Below are 16,526 nucleotides of genomic sequence, written 5' to 3'. Positions count from 1 at the left end.
GTAGTCCATACCATGACTACATACCAAAATTATATTGGTTTTATTTTGGTTAGTTGTTTTTGACTGCTCTTTCACATTGTTGACTCATTGTTGACTTGCAGTACTATCACCAAATCTGCAAGGTTTATTCAGACAAGCTGCTGCCCTCTAACAACCCTTCCCCATCTTGTACCTGTGCAGTTGATTTTTTTTTTTATCAAGAGTGATGGGTTTTTTTTTATCCTTATTAAACCTCTTCTTATTTATTTCTGTTTAATGTCCTACCTTGTTAATATCCTTTATGAATAATGTGTTTTCTGACTGCAGTCTGCTCAAGGGAAAAGAAGTGTAGAGAAAGGATTGCTTTTTTCCTAAGTGGCCTCCAAAGACATGAAAGGAGAAGGAATTGCATGTAGACCAAAGGCAAGATTCAGTGATTTTATTGAAAAATAAAGAAAAAACTGATATCAATGTTATTTGTTAACTTATGAAACAAAGAATTCATGTCTATAAATATATACATGTGTGTAACACACATGTGATGATCATGATATAGAAGATAAAAACTGAATAATTACAAAATAATATGTTTATGTCTTAGGGATTAGAGTTGGAAGGGACCTAAAGGATCTTGGTTCAAGTCTTCCAGTTTACAAATGTGAAAACTGAGGAAGAGGAGGACAGATAGAGGAGGAAAATTGCCAGAGATCACATAAATGACCCACCTCACAGAGCCATTATTTAATCCCAGGTGTTCCTGACTCCAGAACCAGTGTTCTTTCTACTGTAGTAACATATTATTCGTGTGTGTGTGTGTGTGTGTGTGTGTGTGTGTGTGTGTGTGTGTGTGTACCACTGATATCAGTTTCAAACATTTAGGCTGAAGTAGTGTATAGATTTTCTATGACCTCAGAAATTAATAAATTTTCTAGTAGCATTAACGGTTGCTAATTCCTTTACCAAAGGAATTATAAATATTCCTTTAATTGTTTTAAATAGAAGTATCATTTAGACCATATGTGCATCTACAAAAAACATCTTTACTGGGGGCAGCTGGGTAGCTCAGTGGATTGAGAGCCAGGCCTACAGACAGGAGGTCCTAGGTTCAAATCCGGCCTTAGACACTTCCCAGCTGTGTGACCCTGGGCAAGTCACTTGACCCCCATTGCCCACCCTTACCACTCTTCCACCTAGCAATACACAGAAGTTAAGGGTTAAAAAAAAACCAAAACATCTTTACCAATGCTCCTGCTTGAAGTTATTTCCTGACTTCACACAAACCTGGGTTAATTCAACTCTTCATATCAAGAAATCTATACTCCTCTCCCCCCACCCCCTTTTTTGTGGGATTTCAAAAGTTTTCTACATAAACATATATATTTCAAGGAAAATCTAATTATTTTGTTATATATGATATGAGATGTTGTTGGAAGAGAATCTTTAAGGAAATATTTTGCTCTAGAAAATCAAATGGTTTCCCAAAATAAACAGAGTGGGATCTTGTATTCTCTACATTTTTGTCAATTGTTGTAAGGGGAAAAAAGGTGGTTTTTTTTTTTTTGTTTGTTTGTTTTTGTCAGATATATTAAAAGATGGTCACCAGAGGATTGAACAATTATCAATCCTCAATTAAGAATAATTTCAAGTCAAAATTGACTTTTTTTGAAAGTTTATTTATAATTGAGAAGAGGTAGAAGAAAAAAGGAAATAAGAATCTAACATAGCAGGTAAATTACTTCGATCCTGTAATTAATCCAGGTAGATCTAATTAACCCTCAGCCGAGAGTCAGAAAGCCAGAGGCCCGAGAGTCAGAAAGCTTTGCTTCATTCACAGAGTCCATTAAAGGGAAGTTTCTTAAGAGAAGTTCAGGAAGATTCAGTCTTTAAACTCACCACGTGGACTTCTAAAGAAGATATTGAAAGCAGTCTCACCAAGGTCTCAGCTTTCCAGCCAACACTCCTCCACGGACCAGGAGATTTCCTTCACCAGCTGCCCTCTTCACCAGAAGACCTCTCCAGCAGAAAACCTTCTCCTTTTAAAGGGGTCACTTATGCATCACTTCCTGTCCTTTCCCCCTAGTTTGCATATCCAATCACAATAGACGCTTCTCATAGAACTGCCTAGGGGGCAGTCAGTTGATTCTGATTCATCACCTACTCTAGCACACGTGGGTTACGGACCTCCCAGAATTGGAGATTCTCTCATCTTTGGTAATTAAATCTAAAGATGGGCAGTGAAGACTTAATCTAATTATCACAATCCCCCTGTGATCATTTGGAAGACTGGTCTCCCCAATTGGTTATGTGACATAATCATCTTGTACCCCCAAAATTTTTCTAACTACAATAGTTAGAGATAAGAGGTAGGGAGAAGAGATAAAAAGAGCAAAACCAATGTTTTGCTAGGCACATTGACAAAAAGCCAATTAGGGGGCAATCCTCTTTGTCACAAGAGTTTACAATTCAAAATAATTGTGTTCAATCCCCTCAAGTTCAATTAGTTGTACTTGTCTTGATTCAACAGATTTCTGCAGGCATCTTTTCTGAATCATCTTGATTCAGTGTAGGTTTCTGCAGGCAAATAGTCCATTTTCTAGTTTCAAAGCTTTAGCACACTTCTTTTTCTGAACAAAATTTTTTTTCTTAAAATTAAATAATAAATTATATATATGTATGTGTATGTATATATGTATATGCATATATATATGAATCAAATAAAAAATTCTTTTACTTAAACAAAATTTTAAAACTTGGATTTTTATAAAAATACAATCCCCCCCCTTAAGAGGGTGGTTGACCAACACCCTGATCAACTCAGAATAAATCATTGTGTTATGGGGTGTATGAGTCAGTTATCAGAAGAAAAACCAAAAACATAAGAAAATTAGATTTTGGGAGAAATAAAGATTCAAATTAAGAATCAAAATATCAAAAATCTATGTACGTAAAATTTTTCTGATTAAACAAGAATGAATTCATAACAGGCCTTTGTACTAGGATCCAATTAAAGTAAATTCTGTACCATAAATCTGTAAGACAAAATGCAGTAATATTGCACTTACCCATTGGCAGCCAAGACTACAGCAAGTTACCATATCATAAGAGAAAAAATGACTAGATTTTTATGTAAAAGGGAAATGTCATTCCCTGGTCTGATTTTCCTTCATTCTCAGGGATAGGGGAGTCACAATGATGGACAACCTTCGGTACTCGACTGGTAGTCTAGTACAAAGAGTCCTACATTTTAACATGTTAAGCTTTGCAACTTTGAGTCTTACACTAAGTTCAAGTCCTTAGTATTGGCATGGAAGTACAACATTCCTAGTTGGATTGGTATTGTCTTTTTTGACCTTGTGCTCCACGGCACTGTGCAGTTTCTCATCAATCCCCATGGGACTGGTTGGTCTCCATGACCTTGTGCTTCTTGCACTGTATGGTGGCTCTGTTGTTCCCTTCTTCTGGAATCAGACAGAATCATTAATCACAGTCTTATAATATTTAACAATAAATGACAGGTTACCATAGTCTAGGGCTTTGTGAGTATGCATTAATATTAGAAGAAATATGTTTTAAACTTATATTACTACAGAATGTAAAGATGGGGGATGGGATAAAAAGAGCCAGAAGAAGTCCATTGGTGACAGTTACTGACAGTTGAGACCAGAGGAAATTTTGGGGAATTCTCTGGAGGAAGGAGGAGGAGAGGAACTTCCAGCAGAGGACTGAGAGAGGGTGGAGAACATCTAAGCTCGCATCCAGTCCTGAGGGCTTCCTGAGGATTTTTCTTTGGAAATTGAAACCCCAATTCCCTGGTCAAAGGCATCCCATCGCTTCCCATCCAGCAAGACTTCAATCATAGAGTCAGCTAAGTTTTGGGATTCCATTTTGGGAGGCATCTCTTAGGCTCCTTCCCCCATTACCCAACTTTGCTGAGAGACCCTTTCTGGTTTGACTTGCAATTATAGAAAAGGATAGAAATAGAAACAGAAGGAGAAGGGACCAGAGGGGGGATGCTTAGGAATGGGAATCCCAAAGGTTCCCACCTGAGTGACAGACCCCATAGAATAGAGAAGAGGGTACCCCAAATCCCTCTGCCCCTCACTCCTTTCCCCAATCCCTGAATTGTGACTAATAAAAGCCATTCATTAGTCAGATAGTGTTCTAGAGTGCCTGAGACAATGAGGAGGAGGAGAACCACAGCTTGGTCTGGCTGCCTCCATCTTGGAACCAGATCACCTGCTGTGAAGTTGACTGATCTTAGGGGAGGCTTGTGTGAACTCCGTCCTCATTCAGAATTGGATTGGGGTACCTCATACCTCTTCTTATAGGAAAACCTCATCCCCAACTCCTGTGGGGCTGCACAACCATCCAGGTCACCGAGTTTTGGGGTGACATCTCCTTCAAAGTCTACCACAGTGCATATTCAGTGGAGGGGAGAGCTAGAAGAGAGTCTCCATCATAGACTTTCTCTCTCTCTCCTTCTGTCATAACATTCATTGACTGGATCTCCTAATTATTCTTACAAGAATCAAAAATTAATATTGATTATATGTGCTTTAAGTACAAGGAATTTTTAAAAAAGTGGGGAAAAAATCAAATGTTCTAAAAAAGTAAAAGGCAATAGCAAAATAAAATTTCAGGAATTCAACGTGTTCCCAAAATGGTGTCCACTTTTTTATGGACTATTATCTCAATGCATGTAGCATTTTAAAAATATCTATGAACTCATGAATACTTGTCACAAGTTCTACAAATGTAGCAAATCTTTCAAACGTGGCTGAGACATTTTTAACAAAGTCTATTACTACCATCATTCCAAAATGTGGCAGAGGAGCCCAAAAAAAAACTAAAAACACAAACTTCTGTACTGTTGATGAAAACCCTTTTTTTTTTTTTTTGGCTAAAATGTCACAAGGAATTTAGATCATTCTGGTGGAGAAGTAGAGTAAAATAAGCTAAAAGTTTAAAAAAAATGCAGAAAGGTATTTAGGCTTCCTATGAGATGCTCCCTCTTGGGAGCCATCCAGGGGTACCAAGCCCTAGGAACATCTTCCCAACTTCTCTGGTATGAGATTGTTCTATGTCTCATCCATTACATTTTTACAAATGTGAAGGTGGGAAATATATAATAATCACTTCAGCTACTAAATGAACCCTTACCTCTTATTACAAGGAACTCAGAGGCAGGTAAATGATCAGAGGTAGTGGATGCTACTAAATATCTAAAAATTATTTCTGAAGGCTCCCCAAAATCAATTGAGATATTTAGCTCATTAAATTCTCTAAGGATTGTTAATATAGGTTGTAACCAGTTTGATAGCGTCCATCTATCCTATATGTGATAATTAACACACAAAATTAACTCTTAAAACAATCAGTAAATGCAATATATGTGAAAGAATTGGCACTGTGTTCCAGAGTCCTTTTCCTTCATTTCCCAATAGCTGTGTTACAAAGGCTTGTTCACTATTATGGAGGGGAAATGAAACTGAAAAGAATTAATCATTAATAAAACAATGGAGTCTGAAAAGGCTTAAAAAGTTACCTCCAGAATCATTAAATTTCCTTCTCTTCCCCAATATCATCATTCATCTAGATTTGCTTTTGTCACACCTCTGGGGATCCCCATACTGGCATTGAGCCTAGTGTGGACAAACCCCATATTGGGTGTGTTGCAGATTTTTCAGACTCTCTGTAAATCTTCTTTTAATGATAGATGGCTGGCCACATTTCCTGCTATCGTAAGCATACCCAGGAACAGTTTTAAGTGTATCCACTCTGATATATTCTCTGGGATTATGAGCCAATTTAAATACCAAAGAAACAATGTTGATCCAGCTTGGGAAATGCTATCAAAAAATCATTTTGAATGGTTTTCTTATCATGTTTAAATTTATTAGGTTGCTTGTAATTCTAGTTTTTGTCAGTAGATAATGCTACTGAGTAGGTTTTCCCTTGGCTAGGGGTTAAAGTCAAGGTGTGAGAATTCATAAGTAAGGGTGTGGTCCCTTTAAGTACTTAAAAAGATGTGATCCCCTTAAGTATGCCACAAGATTTAATTAACTTTGGGTGGAGGGCAGGCTAGGAATCTTTTGTCTGAGGCTAAGTATAAGATTAAATAACTGCTATGGGTAAAAAAAACAAACAAACAAAATGCTAGAATCCACATGCTTCCTAAGCACATGTTTTCTTGGCAAAATGCAGCTTTTCTGAGGCAAAAAGAGTTTTTTCAGGAGTAAAATAAGGTAAAAATGGTTAATTTCAACTTAAAATCATTCTCTCTAATAAAATCTAAGTTAAGCTCAATGATTTTTCAGTTTTTCCGGAGATTTTTTTTTTTAAGATGAAATTCCTTGGGGCATGGAGCAGAGATGCTTTCCCTCTGAGAGGGTTTTAAAAGCTTTTCTCTAGGTGTGGCCCACAGTTAATTAAGAAATGAGTGGCCTGTTTGTTGTGAAATGGTAAAGATGTATATAGAGGCACCTAGGCAGCACAATGGATAGAGTGTCAGGCCAAGAGTCAGGAATACCCAAGTTCAAATCAAGCCATAGACACTTACTATGTGACCCTAGGCAAGGCACTTAACCCTATTTGCTTCAGTTTTCTTATCTTGTAATAGGAAATAGACTTTAAAAGTAGGAAAGCAGACTTAACAGATAGACTAAGGTAAAAAGCCTTGGCTGTCAGCCAGGGACATTCTAAATGGAATGAAAGGAAAAAACTGTTTGCCCTTGAGGACTCTGGTCAAGCTGGGAAAGGGAGAGGATGTGCATGCCTTTACCTGCCCAGTGAGGAGCCCAAGGAGTGTGGAGTTACCAATGAGAAGGAAGACCTTCCAGGGAAGATCAAGTGAGCAAGAAGATCTAGCTGGGTTGGTGGATATCCCAGTCTGAAACAAGCTCCTTGATTAGCATTTCCTGGATTTACCTTCTTGTGGACCCACTTCCTATACCATAAAGAGGGGCTGAAGTGGACATAACTTTGTGAGACCCATTTCCCTTTTAGTCTGTAATAGTTTGATTAGTGCAGTGTAGGCATCAACCCATTCTCCCAGCCCCTGTGTGGTCTTTAGTGATTTGATTCAGTGTGACCTCTCCCCATTATCCCTGACCCTCTATTATTATTAAAACCCCTGTTTATAAAACCTTTTGTCAGTCTACTTACTTGTTGGTTTCATAGACTGCCTGGCTAGGTGGATCAGTGTGACAGTTAAGGCTCAACAGTCACTCCTGTCAACTGCCATTCCCCAAACTGCCAAACCCAGTTTCCCTTACTTGTTTGGTCCCAGACTATTGTCCATTCCTGTCTCCTACTCATTCTTATGAACCCAGAAAAAATATATAAGTTAACCCTTAAGAATCTACAAAACGAATTGGAAAAGGGCAAAGCATTCCTGTAACTCTGCCAAGAAAACTCCAAAAAAGGATTAGCAAAGAGTCAGTCACATCTGAAATGACTAAACCACTAAGATGCATATTGTATGTATGTAGAATATCACCAAAGGAATGCTGATTGTTCCTTACTAATATTACATCTAAGATAATTTTGATATGTAGCTGAATCACAAACATTTTTTATAGGTAGGAAAACAGATATACTGGTTGGTAGTTGTTGATATTCTCTAGGTTACCACTTTAAAAATATCAATAAAGTCTGAAATTTTCCTATTCCTCGAGTATCTTTCCCTCTTTCAGATACGTTGTGAGCTAATCCCTCAATACCTTCATAATTTTATCACCGTCAGCAGCACAGATTTCTATTTTTGCATTTGGTATAATGCAAGTACTTTTCCTGTCTACTGCCATTTTCTCTTCTCCCATAAATACACATAGGGTGATGTTAGTCAATTTTTATTGGCTTTTTTTTGTTTGTTTTTACATCACTTTTAGTCCCCAATATATCACTTCTAACTCCCTAATCTTTCCCTTAAAGCAAGAAAGAAAAGAGGGAAAAATCAATACAAAACCTAATGCATCAACAAATATGCCACGCTCCACCTCCACATCCACTTACTTCTCAAAAAAAAAAAAAAGAAAAAAGTATTGGGGGAAGTAGTATCTTCTATCTTTTCTTTGGAGTCAAGCTTGGTAATTATAGTGTCATAACATTCAGTCTTGTTTTTTCTCTTTCATTTATATTCTTGTAGTATGGAGTAGCATTTTCTTCATTCTTCTTGCTCCATTTTAAATCAGTTCATACATATCTTCCTGTGATCCATATTCTATTTTTTTGTGATTTCACTGATTTTATTCAAATAAATTTTATTTTCCCAATTATATGTAATAACAATTTTCAACTTGTTTTCTGAAATGATAAGATCCAGATTATCTCCCTTCTTCCCTTCTCTCCTCCCCTCTTAGAGATGGTAAGCAATTTGATCTGGGTTCTTTATGTATTATCATGCAAAATGTACTTCTATATTGATTGATGAGAATACTCATATAAAACCAAAATCACAAAATAAAATCATAAATAAAATTAATGTGAAAGATAGTATTCTTTGATCTGCAACTGACAGTACTTTTTCTGGAGGTGAATAGCATCCTTTGTCATAAATCCTTCAGAGTTGCCCCATATCCTTGTATTACTGAGAGTATAATTTCTTACGGTGCAGTAACATTTCATTGTATTTGTCACAATTTTGCTTAATCGTTCCCAGATCAATGGTCAGCTTCATTGTTTCCAGTTCCTTGCTACTACCAAAATGTTGCTATACGCATATTTTTAAAACCTTTATTTTCTAACTGTGTGACCCTGGGCAAGTCACTTAACTCCCACCATCTAGCCCTTACCACTTTTCTGCCTTGGAACCAATACAGTGTATTGATTCTAAGACTGTAAATAAGGGTTTAAAAAATAACAAGTATTTTTCTGTTTATCTTGATAAAGTCAGTTTTATTTCTTGTGAGGTTATTTGGTTGTTAAAAAGAAAAGAAAAGAGATATATGTTCTTCTTATCTTTGTATATCTCCCTCCTCCTACTACTATCTCCCTAGAGATTTTCCTTCTAGATCTTAGAGGATGGCTGGTATGTAGGTCTTAGGATAGTATGGCTGAAGGAGGGATCAGGTGCCGTAGGCCTAAGCCAGTTATAGTTGGTGAAGGAGGAACACCCACTCCTCTCACTATAGCTATTGATATAATCTATCCCTCCTCTCTCTGACAGGCTTGGTTGTTTAAGCCTGTCAGTTGCTTCCTTCTAACAGTTGCCCAGGTTGGGGCCTCTTGAGAAGTTAGGTAGATGGTGAACCTCTCTAGGCCCAACCTGAGGTTGGATTAGTTGTTAATAGGCTATTGGTTGGCTTTGGAAAGTATCCAACTGCTATTGATTCTCCCTTCCCAAGGGCTCTGATAAAATAACCACTCAGGAAAGTACTTGTTGATAAATCACTATATTAACTACTAATGGGGAAAGAATAACGAGGTAATAGGTTTGGGGATTGGGAACCCTATTGCTATTGTTTGGCTATGAGGCTAATCATTGATCAGGGCTGGAGATTGCTAGGCTTGTAGAGGTTCAAGGTCTTCACCCTCTCACTAACTCTGACATGACCTGGCCACAGCCAAGTCAGAGAATAGGGAAGGCTATTGATGTAGATGTTGATTGATGATCTGTATATTCTCTCAGCTCTACCACCAATAATACTAATGGATCACTAGTTCTGTCTCAGTCAAACACAGGTTACAGGTTCAGGTTCAGGCCAACCCTCTTCTTTTTCTTCCACCCTTCACCTCCCCCCCATCCCAGTTCTTGCTCCAAGAGAAATTTGCTTAAGACTCAGCTCTGAGTACTGGGACCTCAACTGTAGTTCCTAGGGGGTATTTATAGGGTGGAGCCAACCGACTTTTGCCCCTGGCTCTTGGCATCTGGGAACATTCCAAATTCTCAACTGCCATCCCTGTCAGATAATGATTTTAATAGTGTTCACTATACCTGACATAGATTTTTGTAGAATTTTTGAACTTTTAATTCTCTGAAACTAATTCTTGTATATAAGCTGCAATTCTTAGTAGTCTTTCAAATACTTATCATGAATAGTATAATATGAAATGATCAAATGTCCCATTAAACATTGCTTCCTTTTGCCTTTATGCATCTATCTCCTTTCTTTGTCTCTCAAAGGGGTATGTATAAATCATCCTTCCATTTATCCACAACTTTTTTTTCTATTTATAGAAATAATGTCAAAATCAATATGCTTCAGATCTTCCAAAAGTGTTTCACTTTGGGTCTTGGGGCAAGTTCATTACAATGAGTACTAAAGCCAAGTGAAAACTTACAGATGGTATAAAAACTGTGATTCTTAGCCCATTCTGTCCCCTTTCCCACTTATTTACCAATATCATTGCAGAAGTAAAAGGGATGGATCTCTTATGGGACTGGGGCCTATTTTGTAATTCTCCTTGTTACATGAATGCCATGTCCAAGGAATTTATCACTAAAAGGTTAATTTACAGATGGTAAGCCTTTCTGTTCATTAGAGAGCAGACCTTGTTGCTGTGGTCATGATCAAATCCTTTCTAGCACTGCAGATCCTACCAGAGCTTATATGGTAAGCATAATCTTTAAGAATCTATGAAGCATCAAAATAGGATATAATAATTTTTGTAAGTGTTCAATGTATCTGCTTATTTAGGAGATATCATGAAAAAGCTGTGATTATGGGATTGGGGGGACATTTGTGTCAGCATTATTCTGATGAGGGGAATTTGCTTTTTTGATTCACTCATTTGGTCTTCTCCATCTGGTCTTCTTCATTCCAATTTCTTTTATTCAAATTCTTAAACTCAGTTTACTTCATCATGTCATTACTCTGTTCAGAACCTTGCAATGACTTCTTCTCTCTGAAAAAGCATCATGTCTAAATGCTTTAGCTTGGTTTTTAAATATCTAGCCAACTTCTGTTCCATTGGTCTATGGCATACACACTTTGCTCTAAATAGGTTACTTTTCTTGCCTTCTCCTACACACATATTTTCTTTTTTTTAAATACCCTTACCTTCCATCTTAGAATCAACACTATGTATTGGTTCAAGGCTGAAGAGTGGAGTTTGTATCCTGATTTCCTGGGATCCAGAAGGAAGACAGTCATCTGCTTGTGGGAGATTTTTGGTTGAGACTACTAAACCCAACCTGAGTTGCTGGTTAACTTGGGCTGGTTTAGCTCCCAGATCTACCCACCTGAAGGAGTACTGACTGTGGTCCTGGAAGAGCTACAACATCGCTGGAGTGTGACAGGGCTGCAGTGAGGATATCCCACTTTCCTTCCTGATCCAGTAAATATATAAGTCCTTCCTACCTCTTACACATCCTTTTACAGAACCTAGTTAATTAGTCATTTTAATTAAGTTTAATTAGTAAAAACCCCTAATTGTTCTCCCCACATACTTCAACTCTCAATCCATTGAGTTACCCTAGGTGCTGCCTTCATACAGATATTCTTATTGCCTCTTGCTCCTTTATTCATGTTTTCCTGTTTCTCTCATGTCTTTCTGTTTCTCTCACATATCTCTGAAACAATCCTATCCATCTTTCATGGCCCAGCTCAAGCATACCATGTTCATGAAGCATCTAACTCCAAACCTCCTCCTCTGAAAAGCTACAATGTCTGTGACAACTTAGTCCTTAATTATATACTTTTTTGTGTTGTCTGGGATTATTTCATATGTACTAAATCTTCTCTCTACCTATATAATATTTCTAGCATACATTCTTTTCTCTCCATTCACATAGCACATTCTTTCAGGCCCTCAATCTATTACGTAGATAACTAAATTTGTCCCTAATTTTTCTGATGACCTCCATCCATTCTCCATAAGACAGCCAAAGTGATTTTCTTCAAGTTTTGGAATGGCCAAGTCTCACTGCTACTCAATACTCTCCTTTGTTTGGCATTTAAATCTCTTCACTTTGGACTCATCCAGTCTTTCTATATTTTTACATTACTCCCCTCCAGGCACACTATATAGTCCAGTCAGACAGACCTTGTTCTTTCCAAGGTGCTCCATCACTTATCTCTGTACCTTTGCACTAGCCATTTTCCCTTCATGGGATGTATTTCCTTTTCACATCTCTTTCTTGGAGATGTTGCTTGCTTTCATGACTTTTCAAACTCTACATTTTGCATGGGACTTTCTTTGGTCTCCCCAGCTAATGTTGACAGAGCCCTAAGGTTACCTTGAGTCTACTTTGTATGCATCCTACACATGCTTTTACCCCTTTCCCCTGATTATTAGAATGTAAGTTCCTTGAAGGCAAAGAGCTGTTTCCCTTACTTTTTAGTGCTCAACATAATGTCTCCCATATATTAGGTTATTAATAATGCTTGCTGATTGATTCTTTGATTCCAACTTTTTTCATTGTTTCTTTCTTTGTGAGTTTTTTATTTTGTCTACTTTTATGAAATATTCTCTTGGTGATTTTACTAGCATGATGTGAAGAATGTGCATTAATTTGGGTAGTATCATTTTGTTATTTTTATGTAGCCTGGCTATTAAATTGAATGTTTCTTCAGTAATTTTTATTTTTCACAAAAAATTTCAAATGCACACATACATATATATACATACATTACATGTGTATTTTTATTGGTTTATACTTATATAGTAAATACACTTTATTTTATGGAATAGCTCTATCTCTTCCTAGTTTTTACTAGTTATATACAAAAATATTGATTTTGGGGATTTATTTTATAACCTGCCTCTTTACTGATGTTTTTAATCTTCTTAGCTCTTATTATTGATTGATTATATCACATAACAGAAGAAATTAGGTATCTTTGCTTCATTCTTCAACTCCCGGGAAAGTTTTCAATGTTTCTAGTGATGAGCTATTTCAGTGATAATAATATTGTGACTTACTTTCATATAGCACTTTAATGTTTACATATTATTATATTATATATTATATTATATGTGGCAACAAATAACTGGAAATTAAGGGGATGTCCATCCATTGGGGAGTAGCTAAACAAGTTGTGGTATGATAGTAATGGAATATTTCTGTACCATAAGAAATGATGAACAGATTGATTTTTTTTAATGGAAAAGCTTATATGAAATTGTGAAGAGTGAAATGAGTAGGGGGTGGAGCCAAGATGGCAGAGTGAACCAGAGCTACTCCATGTCGCCACAAGAATCCTCTCTGACCAAGATTAAAATATCACCACAAAATGAATACAGGAATAGAAGAACCAACAAGGAGACAGAATAAAACAACTTTCATGAAAAGAAAAACCCCATAAGTAGGCAGAGAACATCTGGGACACCAGGGTGAGTGGAGAGCAGAGCCAGCAAGAGGCATAATCAAGGAGGAAAGAGCAAGCCAAGAGCAAGCCACCCCCTACCCCCACCCTCAACACACACAAACACACATCTGCTTGTCTTAAGTTTGGAACCTGAGCCCAAACCAATATTCAAATAGCAAATGATCCTGCCTGGGCAAATAGTGGTCCAAGGCAACCCACACCCCTTGAAATTTCAAACCTGTGGAAAAGTCCAGAGTCCCAACCCAGAGCAGTCTAGGTTGAAGAGGGCCAATCCTCATGGGTCCAGAGAGAAGCAGGAATCCCAGTCTGGGCTTGGGATAAGGACATAGTTCACACTTTGGGGGTGAGGACACAGTTCACAGGGGAAGCCTCCCCAGATTTGTTTTCCCTAAACTAAGGGCAGAGCTCCAGGACAGAGCTATCAAAAGTGTGCCTGATTAGATAAAGTACACAGTGAGACCAAAAAATTGAGCCTAAGCCTGGAGCTAGAATTTGATCAGCCCCTGACCTCATCAAGTTCAGAGTGAGATCAAAAGCTTATGCCAAGCCTGAGGCAAGTCTTTAAACTATCAGCATCTCAAGAGGGAAGAGTGAAATGAGTATATCTAAGAGAACATTTTATATAGCAATAAATGTTGTTTGAAGAATAACTTGTATATATCTACAGCCAGAGAAAGAACTGATAAGAAGAAACAAGTAAGACATAGTTTTGTATACACGAATATTTTTTTTAATTAATTTTTTTTAGAAAATTTTTCCATGGTTACATGATTCATGCTCTTTCTCTCCCCTCCACCCCCTCCTCCAGCCTTTGCACAGTTCCACTGGGTTTTACATGTATCATTTGATCAAGACCTATTTCCACACATATCTTTTTTTTTTTTTTAAACCCTCACCATCCATCTTAGAATCAATACTGTGTATTGGTTCCAAGGCAGAAGAGCAGTAAGGGCTAGGCAATGGGGGTCAAGTGACTTGCCTAGGGTCACATGGCTAGGAAGTGTTTGAGGCCAGATTTGAATGTGGGACCTTTCATCTCTAGACCTAGGTTTCAATCCATGGAGCTACCCAGCTGCCCTCTATATACATATCTTTTTGGCAAATGATGCCTTTTCTAGTGTGGAGAGAGGAGGAAGGGAGGAAGATACCAGGGAATTTTAATGTAACAATTGAATACATGAAAAAATTAAAAAATTTATTCTGTGAGGTAGGTGTTATTATTACTCCTGTTTTACAAATAAAGAAACTGAGACACAAAAAGGATAGGTTACTTGCCTAGGGCTATATAACCAGGAAGTAACTGAGACTGTATTCAAACCTAAGTTCTTTGCTAAATCCCCTATGTCATGTTTCTATGCATTTCTATATTCTTCAATATAAACTTCTGATTGATAAGTAATGCTTATGTTTCTTTCTGATTGCTACAATTCAAAATATATCATTTCTGAGATTGGCACCAATGGTCAACTTCATGTGGAACAAAAAACTTTTCATTTTTACTTCAGGCATAGTATTAGCCACCATCCAAGACTGAAGATTGGGAACCATTAAACAGATGGAACCTGAAGAGTTCTTCTCTTGTTGCCCATAGCTTTGATCAAAAGAAGATTATTTTTTTCTGTGTTAGGTGAATTTCTTGCTTTTGTTTTCCTTGTTTCTGTGAGTTTTTCACCTAAGATCTTTAGTCCTGGGGATTGTAGTTTTCAGGAATAAATGCAAACTTATTCTGCATAACCAAATACTTTGAGATGGCTCTTTTACTTCCAATTCCAGCTATTCTTGAGCCAGCGACCTCTTAAATGAAAGCTTCTACAAGCTGTGAACACTATTCTAATCCTGTTCATTCCCCCTGAACTTATATTGTTTTATGTTCTTTCTCATTAAACACAGCTGCTGTGCAGCTGTTGGCAATGATCAAGGGAGAATGAACTCAAAGCTGTCCCAGGGACTAAAACAAAGAAAAATGGTTGTTCCTTAAAAAAAGAAATTTCTGCACGGTGTTTATTATGGAACACAAGTGTACTGCAGGTAGCTACAGAAAGTCAAGGCATTGGTGAGTGGCCAGAGAGCCTGTTCTCTAGTATATGATTGATTCTAAAAAAAGAACCCCTTAGTTCCAATAATACTAAACAAAAGAGACAATAGGACAAGCTTCATTTTCTCATTAGGAAAACAAAATCTGTTTCATTGTGCCTTAAGACTTTTTGTCTTCCCCTGCTAAGAGCTGAAAATTTACTGTTTTTGTTTTTCTAAAACTATTTCATATGCCTTGCTATTAGAAAAGGAAGTCTGAGGGTATCAGAATCAGAATCAATAAACAGCACCTTTTAAATAGTATTTTAATGTGGTGATGTTCTTTGCTTTCAATTCTATCATTGTCAAGACACTTGATCATAGTACTCATCTCCCCTTTGCTTCTGTCACTCACTGGTGTCTTACTTTACCTCATCTCAGCACCACCTGGAACTATTTCACTTCTATGGCTCTGAACTCTGAAATTCTCTGCTGAACATAAACTTTCTTTCCACACTTTCACTTGTACTGAACCTACTCCTTGCTTTCATCCTGAGGTCCTTTAACTCATTCCAGTTTTCTCAGTCAATCATTCCTGTCCTGTCTCATTGCCTCAATCCCCAATCAGGATTCTGTGGTCAGGTATTTAAATGATTTAGTCACCTCCACTGTTAAATTCTTTTCCCTTTTGATTTTCTGGAGTTCTTTTTCTGCTAAATTCTAACCTTGGGCAATCCCCAGAGAGACTCCAAGCAATGCTGAGGAAAACGTTAACTGTTTCTGATGGAAATTTATGCTGTCTAACCTCATCTGGATCCTCAACAGTCCTCTTTGATTAGCTTTATATCATTCTCTTGCAATGGCTTTTCTAATCCTTTTTCACTCTCTTCAATTTCTAATTTTACTACTGCTGCCTTTGCCCTCAGCTGATGGCTTTACTTCTCATTTTACTGAAAACAAGGCTCTCTGATGAAAACTTTTCCAATTTCCTTCCTCTATACCTCAATACCTCTCAAGTTCTTCACTCAATCTTTTCTCTTTTCATTATATCTCAGGAAAAGGTTGCCCTCCTCCTTGCCAAGTCTAAATCCAACTACTGTTCCCCCTGATTCGATTCCTACTTGCTATCCCCAGGAATTTACTCCATTGATCATTCCCCACCTCTTTGCAAATTCATTCATTCTCATTTTAACCTCTCTCTCTCTCTCTCTCTCTCTCTCTCTCTCTCTCTCTCTCTCTCTCTCTCTCTCTTTCTCTCTCTTT

General features: G+C 37.4%; 1 protein-coding gene across 1 annotated transcript in view; it reads right to left on the bottom strand.

The window, feature by feature from the left end:
• The window catches only part of NECAB1 (N-terminal EF-hand calcium binding protein 1), a 236,118-nt gene that overhangs the window by 35,521 nt on the left and 184,071 nt on the right, over positions 1–16,526 (bottom strand). The gene's annotated exons all lie outside the window — the stretch shown is intronic.

The sequence above is a fragment of the Gracilinanus agilis genome, chromosome 1 (assembly GCF_016433145.1).
Source record: "Gracilinanus agilis isolate LMUSP501 chromosome 1, AgileGrace, whole genome shotgun sequence".
Classification (NCBI taxonomy): domain Eukaryota; kingdom Metazoa; phylum Chordata; class Mammalia; order Didelphimorphia; family Didelphidae; genus Gracilinanus; species Gracilinanus agilis.
Note: the sequence above shows the minus strand (reverse complement) of the source record. Positions and strands in the feature narration are given on the sequence as shown.